Here is a 14460-nt window from a genome sequence, read left to right as displayed (position 1 = left end):
GGAGGAGGAGGAGGAGGAGGAGGAGGAGGAGGTGGTGGTGGTGGCCGGAAACATAAATACACCGTTCACAACAACACACAGGATCCTTCCACACAACACATGCAGACTGCCTTTTATAGTGCAGGAGGAGTGCCCTTTAATTTGCGCTCCCCAGGGTGTGTTGCGTTCCATTTTACAAACGCTCTGGACGCCAGCCGCACAATGGGGCGGTCCGACTGAAGTTTGGATTCGGGGCGGCCAAAGGGCGTTGCACGAGGATGTGACGTCATTTTCTGTGCGCGCATCCGGGCGGCCGCTAAACTTTGCGCCGGCGCTAATGGGCAACTTAATTTGGGGCGGGGCGCAAACTGCACTGTGCCCGGGCGCTACACGCATAGCGCCCGAAAATCACTTCTCTTAAGGCGCTAACTGCTGGCGCGAGCAACTGAAAATCTAGCCCCATATATGTAGGTACAACCCCGGTAATCCGGCACCCTCGGGACCAGGCCGGTGCCGGACCACTGAAAATTCTGAACCCACTGAAGGTGTCGAAAGTCACCACAAACACCACCACCACCTGCTCCTCCTCTTCCTGCTACTGCCCTCCCTATGCCGCTGCCGGCCCCGCCGCCCATGGGCGGCTCGGGCTCCATCGCTCCGCCGAGCCGTCGGTGATGCTGCGCGGTCCAGGCGCTGATCCTGACCCGGCGGCGGTCCCGGGACCCGAGCCGGACCCATCCCAGGGAGGGAATGTGACATATAGATCATATTTCACCACAATAATTTTCTTTGACTAATTGCCATAGTACTATAACTGAAGATTAATATAATCTTGAATTGAAACTTGTTCCCACTATGTATTAAATGCTAATTAACTTGTCTGCTTTTTAATTGTTGTTTAATTGTAAAATAATGTTCACTTTTTGGTGTGGTTTCCAGTTACGAATATTCATCTCCTTTGCTATAAAACCCCGTGGACTGATTTCAATGCCATAAATGTCTTTTGTTTGTCTAATAATGACAGAAGTATCTAAAAATGTGAGAAGCACCTTTCCGTCTCAACAGGTCGCATGTAAAATTATATAATATATATGCTGTTCCTAAAAAAGAGAATTATTTGCAATTTGTCATTATCACATACATAAAAAAATGTTATTTGTTATGGAGAAAAATACCACCATTATAGCACATTTATTGATTCCATTTAAATAGATCCCTGATTGGCAAATGAATTGCTGTTACTTCTAGCCATGTCAGCTATCCTGGATCCAGAAATGAAGGATGTAATAAATGGCTGTTCATTGATATGCTCAACAAAGGTCTTGGAGAATGCCCAGTGTCACATGGCAACATCCTGCTTGCTTTCATGAAAAACTTGCAATATCATAAATATTTTCCAGAGAGCACCTCCCTTCCAAATGACGCAGTTAAACAAGTGAGGATCACATCACCCTCTGAGTTTGAATCCCAGTATTGAATGGCATTAGCTCATTTTATTGCTATCAAGAAATTTGGGGTGAGGAACATAGAAACATGAGTAGGCCATTCAGCCCCTCAAGCCTATTCTGCCATTCAAGTAGATCATCGCTGATCCGTATCTTAACTCCATCTACCCGCCTTGGTTCTATAACCCTTAATACTCTTGCCTAACAAAAATCTATCAATATCAGTTTTGAAATTCTCAGTTGACCCAAACTCAACAGCTTTTTGGGGGAGAGAGTTCCAGATTTCCACTACCGTTTGTGTGAAGAAGTGTTCCCTGACCTTACCTCTGAACAGCCTAGTTCTGATGTTTAAGGTTATTCCCCCTTGTGGGGAGAAGTAGGGGGAAGGGAAGCTCCAGGCATTAAAGCTGAGGGCAATCTAAAATGTAAATCAAATGAGATTGTATTTTTTCTCATAGCAGCTGTGGTCTTGATGCAATCTTGGCATCAGGTCAACATCCAGGAGGCAATGGAATTGTTCCTAGACTCCTGGCAACCTGTGATGGTGCATCCAGGCTGCTATAAGCCTCATCAACTTCAGGGCTCTATCTGAAGAATGCCATTAAAACTGGCTGTCAAGGTTATGGACTTTGCAAATGTGGAAATCGTGTTTGAGGCAGGTAGGTTTGTTTTAGCTTTGGAATTGGTCAAAGAGCAACACTGATCACAACCATTGACATAACTGCATGATCACAAGAAAGGTACAGATTGGAACATAGGAATTGCTAGACAATAAAAGACTAAGGGCTATCTAGTGCGCCTTCTACCATCCTGGTAGTCGCATGCTACATTGATAATGGAGTTGTTGACTAATCATAGCAATCAATCTCTGTCAATTAGTCTACAACAGACCCAGAAATGACACGAGAAAAACCCCAGTGGTGAAGAACTTTGGGAACCATAGGTCCAAATGTAAAGGAAATAGCCATATTCCAAGAGATACACCACCCTATGAACAGATTTCTGATATTATTAATACATGACATACTGGGTTTAAAAGTCTAGAAAGCCTCGGCGACACAAGTTGTGTCAATACAGGCTTCTGAGATGAAATGAAGTGTTGACACGGGGGTTGTGGATACCACACAGGCTTTTGAAATGGGAATTGATTGTTAATTTTGAGACAAAGGCCCTATTGAAAAAGCAAAGGCTTGCTTCCAGAATGTCTGCAGTTTGGAACCAACACAATAGCAATGCCCAAGTAAAGTGTTAAAAACTGACAATTCGAACAGAAACACAATATTAAAAAACCATGTGCCTTTGATAAAAGTAACATCAATTGAAAGACAGGAAACATAAGTCAATAATATAACCAACTAAGATGGCTAGGAAAACAAACACCCTAGTTGAAGTGTTTTTGATTTACATGTTGTAAAAGATACCTACAGAACACTTTGAAAATATGACTTCAATAGATACACCAAGCAATTACATTGTGTTTGTATTGAAAATGGAATAGTTAGTAGACACGACATCTGCTTTCAAACAGCAGAGGTGATTTAGAAATTGAATGAAAGTCTTCGATAAGAATGGCATCAAAGAGATAAATCTGTTATAATCATTTTATGATAAGTTTTTGAAACACCTATACAGTAGACAGGATTCTGAGAGTTGGCAGCTAAATTGACAGTAAGATAGAAAATAATTCAACAAAGAATGACTAGAGATAATTAGCTTACATAATCAGAAAACTTCAAAGAATAAACCACTAAAAAAAGGTATAAAAATAGAGCTTTTCAGATGGAATGTCAGAAGACGCTGGAAAGGGCAAGTGTTTCTCAACTTCAGAGGCAGTGTCTGTAAGTTTTTAATTCTTTGAGTCTCGGGGATCGAAGAGGTATTCTTATTTGATTTTGGTGGATATTCTGGATTAAGAAATAATAAGAAATGTAAAAATGTATGAAGTTAAGATTTGAGAATAAGGATCTCTGAGAATAAGAGATGTAAGCTGTTTGTATTTTGAACTGTTAAATTTGCGATTGACTCAACAGCTGTTAACTGTATGTCGGCTCTTAAATAAATCTATATATTTTTAGAATTGTCTCAAGTAGTATTTCTGTATCAATCTCGTGAACTCAATCTCTGTATACTCTTTTGTGAGGAGTTGCAGAATTCTGGGGGGTTTTCCGGACCCTCATAATATCCAGAAGGTTACAGTCTAGTTAAACTTATTAAACGTGCTATCTGGAGGACGGTAACATATTCAGCCATTCCTTTCCTTTAGAGAGAGATAGCCTAGACCTTTAGACCCAATAAAGTACCTTATAGAATTCGGCTATCTTTAACTTTAGTTGAAGGTGAACGTCTGGGGAATACGCCTGATCTGGGGTAGCCCGAAAAGGGCTAGGCCTAGTAATAATCCCTTCACAAATTCACCTTTTTTCCCCCAAGCTTGCTAAACTTACCACACGTCATGTCTCAAATTATTCAAATACTGTTTCCCAAAATTATATTTTCTGGAAGAAATCTATCTAATTTGTATTTGAATGAATCAATACCAGCAACTTCCACCATCTTCCTAGAGAGCCTTTTCCATAGATTGAACACTCACTCACTGAAATATTGTTTCCATAGATTAGTTTTGAATTTATCCCCCTTCAAGCGCCAGCCATGATCAGAAAGGCCATCCATTAGTTTTAGCACAACCATCCACAACGACCTAAGGTCCCACCATCATGGCAGCCAACTGTTCCATAACTGATTACAGGGTTGTTGCCTCCACTACCCCATCTCAAAATCCATGGTGATCTGTTGTTGTGTGAAGAACTTACTGATATCAATCTTATATTTGCCTTTCACTAGTTTGAGACTATGTCCCGTTGCTCTGCTGCTACAGTTTAGTGTTCTGGATTTGTATTTTCTATGCTGTTTACTATTATATACATCTATACGTCTACAAGGTCATCTCCTAATCTTGGTCTTTCAAGGGAGAAAAGCCCAAGCTTCTCCAATGTTTCTTCATAACTGAGTCCTCTGATGTTAGGGATCAGTCTCATGACTTTGCTCCAAACTGACTTCAAGGCCTGCTTGTCTCCCTTGTGACCAGAACTGGACATGGTGCTCAAGGTATGGTGTGACCAGAGCACTATACAGTTTTAACTTGTCTGGCTTGTCATCTACTGTTTTGGTGATAGAGTTAAGTGTTCTATTGTTGGTTGCGCTTCAGTAACTGGACACATTTTTGCAGATTTTCAATGTGTTGCCTGGGTGTACAACTGCCATTCTGGATCAGCCACCCATTATGCCCAATTTCATCTTCATTGAAATAAATAGAAATGAAAATCAATGGCTTCTCTAATGTGTGGCCAATCTGCAATGCCAGTTTTATGCCCAAGGAACAAGTTGAAAATCTACTCTGTTGAGTTAATTAAAACCCCAGATCCATTTGCACATCCTTGCTAATTATGTCAATTATGCAATACTTCCGCCACCCATTTTTTTCTTCCTATTTGTCATTTACACTTAGCCATATTAAATATAATTTCTTATCATTCCACTCACTCACAAAGTTTGTATAACTCATTTTGCAATTTGCAAAATTTCCTAGGACGATTCAATTCCCTCTCCTAGTTTAGTATCATTTTTGAATATGCATTGCGTTCCTGAATCCAAATTGTGAATGGAAATTAGAAAATGTAGGGGCCCCCTGGCTTGATGCTGGCAGCAATGTGAAGGCAGAATAGAGAAAAAGACACAGATGTAATAATCTAACATTTTTCACAAAAATGCTTTTACCATTAACACACAACACAAACCATTTCAGCACCCTCGGCAGTCCAAAATCTTTTTTGAAAAGCTTTTATTACAGCAATAACTTAACAGGAACATAGCTGGAATTATATATCAATAATCAGTCAGAAAATGTATTAATTAGCCTTGCAGGTCATCAGTCAACAATAACACTGTGAGACTGTCGGAGGTGCCGACTTTTGGATGAGACGTTAAACTGAGGCCCTATCTGCTCTCCCAGGTGGATGTAAATGATCCCATGGCACTATTTTGAAGAAGAGCAGGGGAGTTATCCCTGGTGTCCTGGCCAATATTTATCCTTCAACCAACATCACTAAAACAGATTATCTGGTCATTATTGTAGTGTATGTACCTTTAAGGGGAGAACTACTTTTTTACAGCTCCTGTATACTGTAGTACCGGCAGTGACCACACCTGTATATAAAACCTGAGTAGGGATCTGTACTTTTAGTTTTAGAGTAACCCTCATCCAGTAAACACCTGTTGATTGTTCCTCTGCAGTCTCTGTCGATTTATTGAAGGACACCATACATCAAAATTCACGGATTTAACATTGGCGACGAGTCGATTCGAACCTACCTGCAACTCTGCAGAAGAAGGCCGATTCCACCAGTGCGGGCGTCGACCATCCAGAGAGGACTTGAGCATCGCAGAGGAGGCTGTGGAGAGCTGGGCTTGGTTCTCCAGTCGCGATGATCCAGCGCAGTGGGCTGGCAGCAGGTACGGCGCAGACCCTTCCCGGTCGGCGGTGGCTGGAGCAGACCGACGGCACAGAAAAAGGCCGAGCAGCATCGACGGGGTAAGAGAGAGGGTAAAGCGCACAGGGCGCAGCCGGGGTTGAAGACCAAGCGGTGTCGACGGGGGAAAAACAAAAGGGAGAGAGGGTAAATGTAACGTCCGTGTGTAATTGAGACATGGACTGCAGGAGTTGGTTATAACAGGTGTTTACTGAATGGAGACAAAACTGGAACTACTATACAAAGTTACTTCACAGGCTTATATACCGGGGTGGTCACTACTGGTACTGCAGTATACAGGGGCTGCAGAATATAGTTCCTTCTTCAAAGTACATACATTACAATTCCTCCCCTTTTAGCTAAACAGTACATAACATTCGATTAATAATTAAATAACAGATTTACAATTACAGTTGCTATATACATTAGCTGAAGTTAAGCAATTATAAATTCAGTCTTTGCGAGGCTTCCTGATTCTGTCTGGATAACGCGTCTTTGGGGTATCAGGTTCTTCTGGCAAAGTTGATTCGGGATCAACGTCGTTGTTTGGTTCGTCTGCTTCCAATATCACCGATTCTGAGGTAGATGCAATTGGTACTTTGATTTCATCACCAGGTGTATCGGATCGTGGTGTGGATTTGACGTTTATCAGTGACTCTAGAATCTGGTCAGCATGGCATCTTACAATGCTCTCTCCAACGTCCACGGTATACATTAGAGGTCCTTGCTGTGTGCAGATCGTTCCTGGCTGCCATTTCTCTGTGCGGTAGTCCCGGGACAAAACTGGTTGACCTATCTTAAAACTCCTGGTTGGCCTTTCATTCATATTCTGAAACTGCCTGTTCTCCACATCTCTTCTGATGTTTGGCTTAACCAAATCCAAGCGGCATCTTAGTCTTCGATTGAAGAACATCATGGCTGGAGTTTGGTTGGTATCCACCTTGTGTTGTAGGGGTATATCTTCATTACACATTGCCTTGATAGCCTTCTTGAATGTTTGAACGAACCTCTCGGCCAATCCATTGGTGGCTGGATGATATGGGGCGGATGTGTAATGCTTAACACCATTGTTCTTTAAGAACCTCCGGAACTCTTCAGACACAAACTGTGGTCCATTGTCGGAGCAAATCTGTTCAGGCAGCCCATTTCTGGCGAATTTGGTTCGTAAGACTGTGATGGTTTTTTCTGTGGTGGTTGAGGGCATTTTTATTACCTCTGGCCACTTTGAATGTGCATCCACCGCAATTAAAAACATCGAGTCCATAAATGGACCAGCAAAATCAAAGTGTACCCTTTGCCATGGAGATGACGGCCAGTCCCATGGATGTAGAGGGGCTTGTGGTGGGGCGTTTTGGACCTTCTGGCATCCTGTACAGCTCTTGGTCATCTCTTCGATTTCTCTATCGATTCCCAGCCACCACACAAACGCTCTGGCTAAGTTCTTCATTTTTACCCCTCCCAGATGACCCTCATGAAGCTCATTGAGCACTCTATCCTTCAATTTAGGTGGAATTACTACTCTGGATCCACACATCAAGGTTCCTAGGCACACTGACAGCTGTTCTCTTCTCGGCGAGAATGCTGGCAACAGTGGTTCTCCATGTGCTGGCTATCCCTTCACCGTTAAATCATAGACCCTGGAGAGTGTCGGGTCATTTCGTGTTTCCTTTTCTATGTTTGCATTCGTCACAGGTAGACATTCGACTATGGTCGAGTGGAATATCTCCACAGGATCCACTGCAGGTGCTTCTTCCACCGTCGGCAACGGTAGGCGCAACAATCCATCAGCATTCCCATGCTGTTTAGTTCCTTTGTACTCGATGTCATATTGGTGTGCCCCAGGAAAAGGGACCACCTCTGTAGCCGTTGTGCTGTCATTATCGGGACGCCCTTCTTAGGGTTGAAAATGGAGACAAGAGGTTGATGATCAGTTAGTAGAGTAAATTTCTGTCCGTGCAGGTAGCGATTGAACTTCTTCACCCCCCACACCAGGCTGAGGGCCTCTCTGTCAATCTGGGCGTAGTTACGCTCGGCTGCAGTTAACGAGCGTGACGCAAAAGCTATAGGCCTCTCTGAACCATCAAGGGATTTATGTGACAGTACCGCTCCAACGCCATAGGGAGACGCATCACACGCCAGTCTTATCGGTAGTGATGGGTTGTGGTGAGCCAATACTTCTCTTGAAGTGGTCAGGCCTTTACACTTCTGAAAGGCCCACTTACATTCATCGCTCCATTTCCATGCTACTCCAGTTTGTAGCAGGGCATTCAGTGGGTGCAGAATTGTGGACAAATTCGGCAAAAACTTATGGTAGTAATTCACCAATCCGAGGAATGACCTTAGTTGCGACACATTTTCAGGTGCTGGAGCCTTAACTACTGCTTCAATTTTGTCAGGGGACTTATGTAACTCCTCTTCATCAATCACGTGGCCGCAATACGATATTTGTTTCTTAAAAAACTCGCACTTGGGGCGATTGGCTCGTAGCCCATGTTCTCTTAGTCTAGTGAGCACCTGCTCTTGGTTGGCAAGGTGTTCACTGTCATTTTCACCTGTCACTAGGATGTCGTCCAAGTAACACTGAGTCCCCGGAATCCCTTGCAGGACTTGTTCCATCGCTCTTTGCCATATAGCCGGAACAGATGCAACTCCGAATACCAGTCGATTATACTGGTAAAGACCTTTGTGAGTGTTTATCGTGAGATATTTCCTAGAGGATTCTTCAGCCTCCATCTGCAAATATGCTTGCGCTAGGTCAATTTTTGTAAAACGTTTCCCTCCAGATAGTGAGGCGAAAATATCTTCTATCCTCGGAAGAGGATACTGTACTGTGTGAAGGAGTGGGTTCACAGTCACCTTGAAATCCCCACAGATGCGAACCTTCCTTGGCTCCTCAGACTTACTGTTTAACGTTTTCGTCATGACAGGAACGATGGGTGTCGCCCACTCGCTCCAGTCTACCTTAGTTAGCACGCCTGCATTCTCCAGATTCTCCAGCTCTGCCTCGACGGCTGGGCGAATTGCAAACGGTACCGGTCTTGCTTTAAAAACTTGGGAATTGCATTCTCTTCTATTTTTATCGAGGCGGTTATGCCTTTAAGAGTTCCTAGTTCTTGTTGAAATACCTCTTTAACGTTAGCCAAGATTTTTGACAATCGTCCAGGTGTGATGTCGTCATCCTTTTTACCAGCCACCGTCAGTGCCTGAATGGAGTGCCAGTCTAAACTTATCTTTCTGATCCATTCACGTCCCAATAATGGTGGTCCACCATCTTGCAGTATGTACAGATACAATTTTTGTATTTCCTTGCTGTTGTATTCGACAGGCACCCTTATTTTCCCTCTGGGGTATACTTTCTGCCCCGTATATGTCTTCAAGACAATGGATGTGTCTTTCAAGGGTATGTGTGAGAATAGCCGCTCGTAGTCTCATCGATTCATGACGGTCAGGGCTGATCCTGTATCCAATTCCATTTTGACTTGGGACCCTGCTATCGTGAGGGTGACCCAAATGGTTCGGTGATCCTCTTTTGTGATTACGTTGTGTAGTTTGAGACAGCTTAGTCTCTTGTTCCCGGATTCACTATCGCTCTTCTGGTCTTCGGAATTACTGTCCGTCATCTTTTGTACTTTCCTGTACTTTTCCTTAGTAGTCTTTTTGTTGTCGTTAGTCTTCTTCCTGGACCTGCAAACTCGTGCAATGTGTCCCATCTTTCCGCACTGCCTGCATGTTTTGTCCTTGGACCAGCAGTCCTTCTGGTCATGGGTTGTTCTGCCGCAGCGATAACATTTTTCAAATCCCCGTGTCATTTCATGGGTGCCGTATTCCTGTGGCTTTTGCTGTATTTCCGTAGCTCCCCTTGCTGCTGCTTCACACGATACTGCCACGGTGAAAGCCTTATCGAGCGTCAGCTCTTTCTCTGAGAGTAACCTCTTCTGGGTTCCTTCACTCAGGAGTCCACAGACAAATTTGTCCCGTAGGGCATCTGCCAGTCCTGCTCCGAACTGGCAGTGCTTTGATAGCTTGCGTAGTTCCGTAAGGTAATCAGCATTGCTCTCATCTTTATGCTGATTTCTCTTGTGGAATTTAAATCTTTCTGCTATCAGCAGCGGTGTAGGATTTAAGTGTTCCTGTAGGATATCAACAATTTCTTTAAAACCATTGGTTTGACTGGAGTGATCAGGTTCCGCAATAGGCCGTACGTTCTTGCATCCATTAAGTTTAGTAGTACCGATGCCTTTTTCTCATCGGCTACTTCATTTGCCTTGCAATATACTTCGACTCTTTCCACATACGTGGTCCAGTCTTCTATTGCATTATCGAAGGCAGTGATATTGCCAGTCTTCGGCATCTTGGAGATCTAAGATGGCGCCTCCCGCACTTTGCCTTCTTCCCCGCTGGATTAAGATGGCGCCTCCCGCGCTTTCTGTCTTTTCCGCTGCTGCCAATGCTGTTGCTGGCGTTTTTACGCCTTGATGGCGACACCCTATGGTCTTCGCGCACTTCCCCCCCGCACTGCTGCCAACGCCGCTCTCCGTGATCCCCGTGGCAAACTGCAGCTCCTCGCGGCTTTCTGCGCTTCTAATTCCTTTTATTTTAATCACTGTTTCCGTCGTCAGAGCAGACCCTATGGGACACTTTCCTCCCTCTTCTCATGTCTGTACGCTGCCCGGCTTCGTAGCACCAGCCACGCCCTGTGTGCTCCACCCTCTCTCTCTCTCTCCTCTTCCCGACAACACTGCTCGGCCCCGTTGAAAAGCCACCCGATCGAGCTCTAGCCCGCCGCAGCCCAGGAAGGATCAGTGTACCACCTGCCACCAGCCCGATTAGCTGGAACACCATAGACTGGATAACCAAGTCCAGCTCTCGACAGCCTCTCCTGCAAATCTTCGAATTCAATGAATCAGAGGGCGGTTGCCCACGGTCGATGCCCGTTTCTTCTGTTTTTTTTTCTTTTTGGATTTCTTCCTTCTGGCCTCGACCTCTAACAACTTCGCTTCAGGGATGGATCCCCGTGAGGTGGTGCAGAACTGTAGGTAAGTTCGGATCTGTTCGTCGCCAGTGAAACGTCCGTGTGTAATTGAGACACGGACTGCAGGAGTTGGTTATAACAGGTGTTTACTGAATGGAGACAAAACTGGAACTACTATACAAAGTTACTTCACAGGCTTATATACCAGGGTGGTCACTACTGGTACTGCAGTATACAGGGGCTGCAGAATATAGTTCCTTCTTCAAAGTACATACACTACAGTAAAGTGTACAGGGCGCAGCCGGGGTTCAGGACCGAGCGGCATCAACGAGAGAGGCGCGCAGGAAAACGCGCAGAGCGCGGCCGGTATTGAAGGGCTGAGCAGCATCCACGGGGGAAGAAAGGAAGCGCGGGAGACGCCATTATGAGCCACAGTGGAGAAGAAGGGAAAGCGCAGGAAGAAAGGAAAGCGCAGGAGACGCCATTTTGAGCCAGCGGAGAAGAAGGGAGAGCATGGGAGATGCCATTTTTGGCAATCCTACAGGACCACTTAAACCCCATACCGCTGCTGATAGCAGAAAGATTTAAGATTCACAAAAGGAACCAGCATAAAGACGAAAGTAATGCTGAGTATTTAACGGAACTGCGCAAGCTATCGAAACACTGTCAGTTTGGAACGGGACTAGCTGATACTTTAAGGGACAAGTTTGTGTGTGGGCTTCAAAGTGAAGGAACCCAGAAACGGCTTCTATCAGAAAAGGATCTTACGCTGGACAAGGCTTTCAGCATGGCAGTATCACACGAAGCAGCCGCACGGGGCGCTGCAGAGATACAACAGAGACCGCAAGAATATGGCACAAATGAAATGTCATATGGAGCAGTGAAGTGTTATCGCTGCGGCAGAACAACACACGACCATAAGGGTTGTTGGTTCAAGGACCAAGTGTGCAGACAGTGTGGAAAAGTAGGACACATAGCAAGTGTCTGCAGGTCGGAAGAGAAAACCAGCAGCAAGAAATCTCCACAGGAGAAGTACAAAAAGGTACATAAGGTGACGGAGAGTATTTCAGATGAACAGAAAAATGATACAGACTCCAGAAGCAAGGAGCTGGGTTGTCTGAAACTACATAATGTAATCAAAATGGTGGATCACCAAACTATCTGGGTCACGCTCAAGATAGACGGAGTCCAAGTGAAAATGGAATTGGACACAGGATCAGCCCTAACAGTCATAAACCGAAGGGACTACAAGCGGCTATTCTCACATATACCCTTGAGAGATACAGAGATTGTCTTGAAGATGTACACGGGGCAAAAAGTCTACCCCAAAGGAAAAATAATGGTGAACGTGATATACAACGGCAAGGAAACACCAAAAATGGACCTATATCTATTGCGAGATGGAGGACCACCACTACTAGGACGTGAATGGATCCGGAAGATACAGTTAGATTGGCATTCCATACAAGCACTGATGGTAGATGCCAAAAAGGATGACGACGTCACACCTGGACGACTGTCAAAAATGCTAACTGACGCACAAGAAGTGTTCCAGGAGGGACTTGGAACACTAAAAGGCATAACAGCAACGATCAAAATAGAGGAAAATGCAAGCCCAAAGTTATTTAAGGCCAGACCGGTACCTTATGCGATCCGCCCAGCCGTCGAAGCAGAGCTGGAAGGGTTGGAACGTTCTGGAGTACTGTCCAAAGTGGACTGGAGCGAGTGGGCTACACCCATCGTTCCTGTAATGAAGAGGTCGTTTAGTAATATGCCTGGGGAATCAAAGAAGGTTCGCATCTGTGGGGACTTTAAGGTGACAGTGAACCCAGTCCTTCACACGGTACAATATCCGCTTCCGCAGATTGAAGATATTTTTGTCTCGCTATCTGGAGGAAAACGCTTCACTAAGATTGATCTGGCCCAGGCGTACCTGCAAATGGAGGTAGAAGAAGCCTCGAAACCATACCTCACGATCAACACTCACAAAGGTCTCTACCAATACAACCGGCTGGTGTTCGGGGTAGCATCAGCTCCGGCTATTTGGCAAAGGGCAATGGATCAAGTCCTGCAAGGGATTCCAGGGACCCAGTGTTATTTGGACGACATCCTGGTCACGGGCAAAAATGACAGTGATCACCTCGCCAACCTGGAGCAGGTGCTCACTAGATTGAAGGAATATGGGCACTGAGCTAATCGCCACAAATGCGAGTTTTTCCAGAAGCAGATCTCGTATTGTGGCCACGTTATTGATGAAGAGGGGTTACATAAGTCCCCTGAAAAGATTGAGGCAGTAATCAAGGCTCCAGCACCGGAAAATGTGTCACAACTGAGGTCGTTCCTCGGGCTGGTGAACTACTACCATAAGTTCTTGCCGAATTTGTCTACAGTACTACACCCACTGAACATTCTACTGCAAACGGGGGTACCATGGAAGTGGAATGACGAATGTAAACGAGCTTTCCAGAAGTGCAAAGAATTGATCACATCAAAAGGGGTGTTGGCTCATTTCAACCCAGCACGACCAATTCGGTTGGCGTGTGATGCATCACCCTATGATATTGGTGCGGTGCTGTCACACAAATTCCCGGACGGGTTGGAGAGGACAGTAGCCTTTGCATCTCGATCACTAACCTCAGCCGAGCGTAACTACACCCAGATTGACAGGGAGGCTCTCAGCCTAGTGTGGGGAGTAAAAAAGTTCAACCACTATCTGCACGGGCAGAAGTTCACCTTGCTGACTGACCACCAACCACTTGTCTCCATCTTTAATCCAAAGAAGGGCGTTCCGGTGATGACTGCGCAACGGCTACAAAGATGGTCCCTTTTTCTGGGGGCGAACCAATATGAAATAGAGTATAAGGACACGAAACAGCATGGAAACGCTGATGGGCTATCAGGCCTGCCACTGCCTACTGCGGAGGAAGCACCAGCAGTGGATTCTGTCGAAATATTTTATTCGACTATAATTGAAAGCTTGCCAGTAACTAACGCGGATATAGAGAAAGAGACCCGAAATGACCCGACACTGTCTCGGGTATATGATTTGACGGTGAAGGGATGGCCAACACATGGTGACTCACTGTTGCCAGCATTCTCATCCAGAAGAGAACAGCTGTCAGTATGCCAGGGGACCTTGATGTGTGGATCCTGAGTGGTAATTCCACCCAAGTTAAGGGAGAGAGCGCTCAATGAGCTTCACGAATGCCATCTGGGAGGGGTGAAAATGAAAAGCCTTGCTAGGGCTTATGTGCGGTGGATGGGGATCGATCAGCAAATCGAGGACCTGACAATGAGCTGCTCAGGATGCCAGAAGGTCCAAAATGCACCACCACATGCCCCTCTACACCATGGGAGTGGCCCTCCTCTCCATGGCAAAGGGTGCATATTGATTTTGCTGGTCCATTCATGGACTGAATGTTCTTAATGGCCGTGGATGCGCACTCGAAATGGCCTGAGGTGATCAAAATGTCCTCCACCACCACGGAGAAAACGATTGCAGTCCTACGGACCATTTTTGCCAGAAACGGCTTGCCAG

The sequence above is a fragment of the Somniosus microcephalus genome, chromosome 1 (genome assembly GCF_052327205.1).
Source record: "Somniosus microcephalus isolate GS21.2 chromosome 1, FLI_Smic_1.0, whole genome shotgun sequence".
NCBI lineage: Eukaryota > Metazoa > Chordata > Chondrichthyes > Squaliformes > Somniosidae > Somniosus > Somniosus microcephalus.
This window is presented reverse-complemented; position numbering follows the sequence as displayed.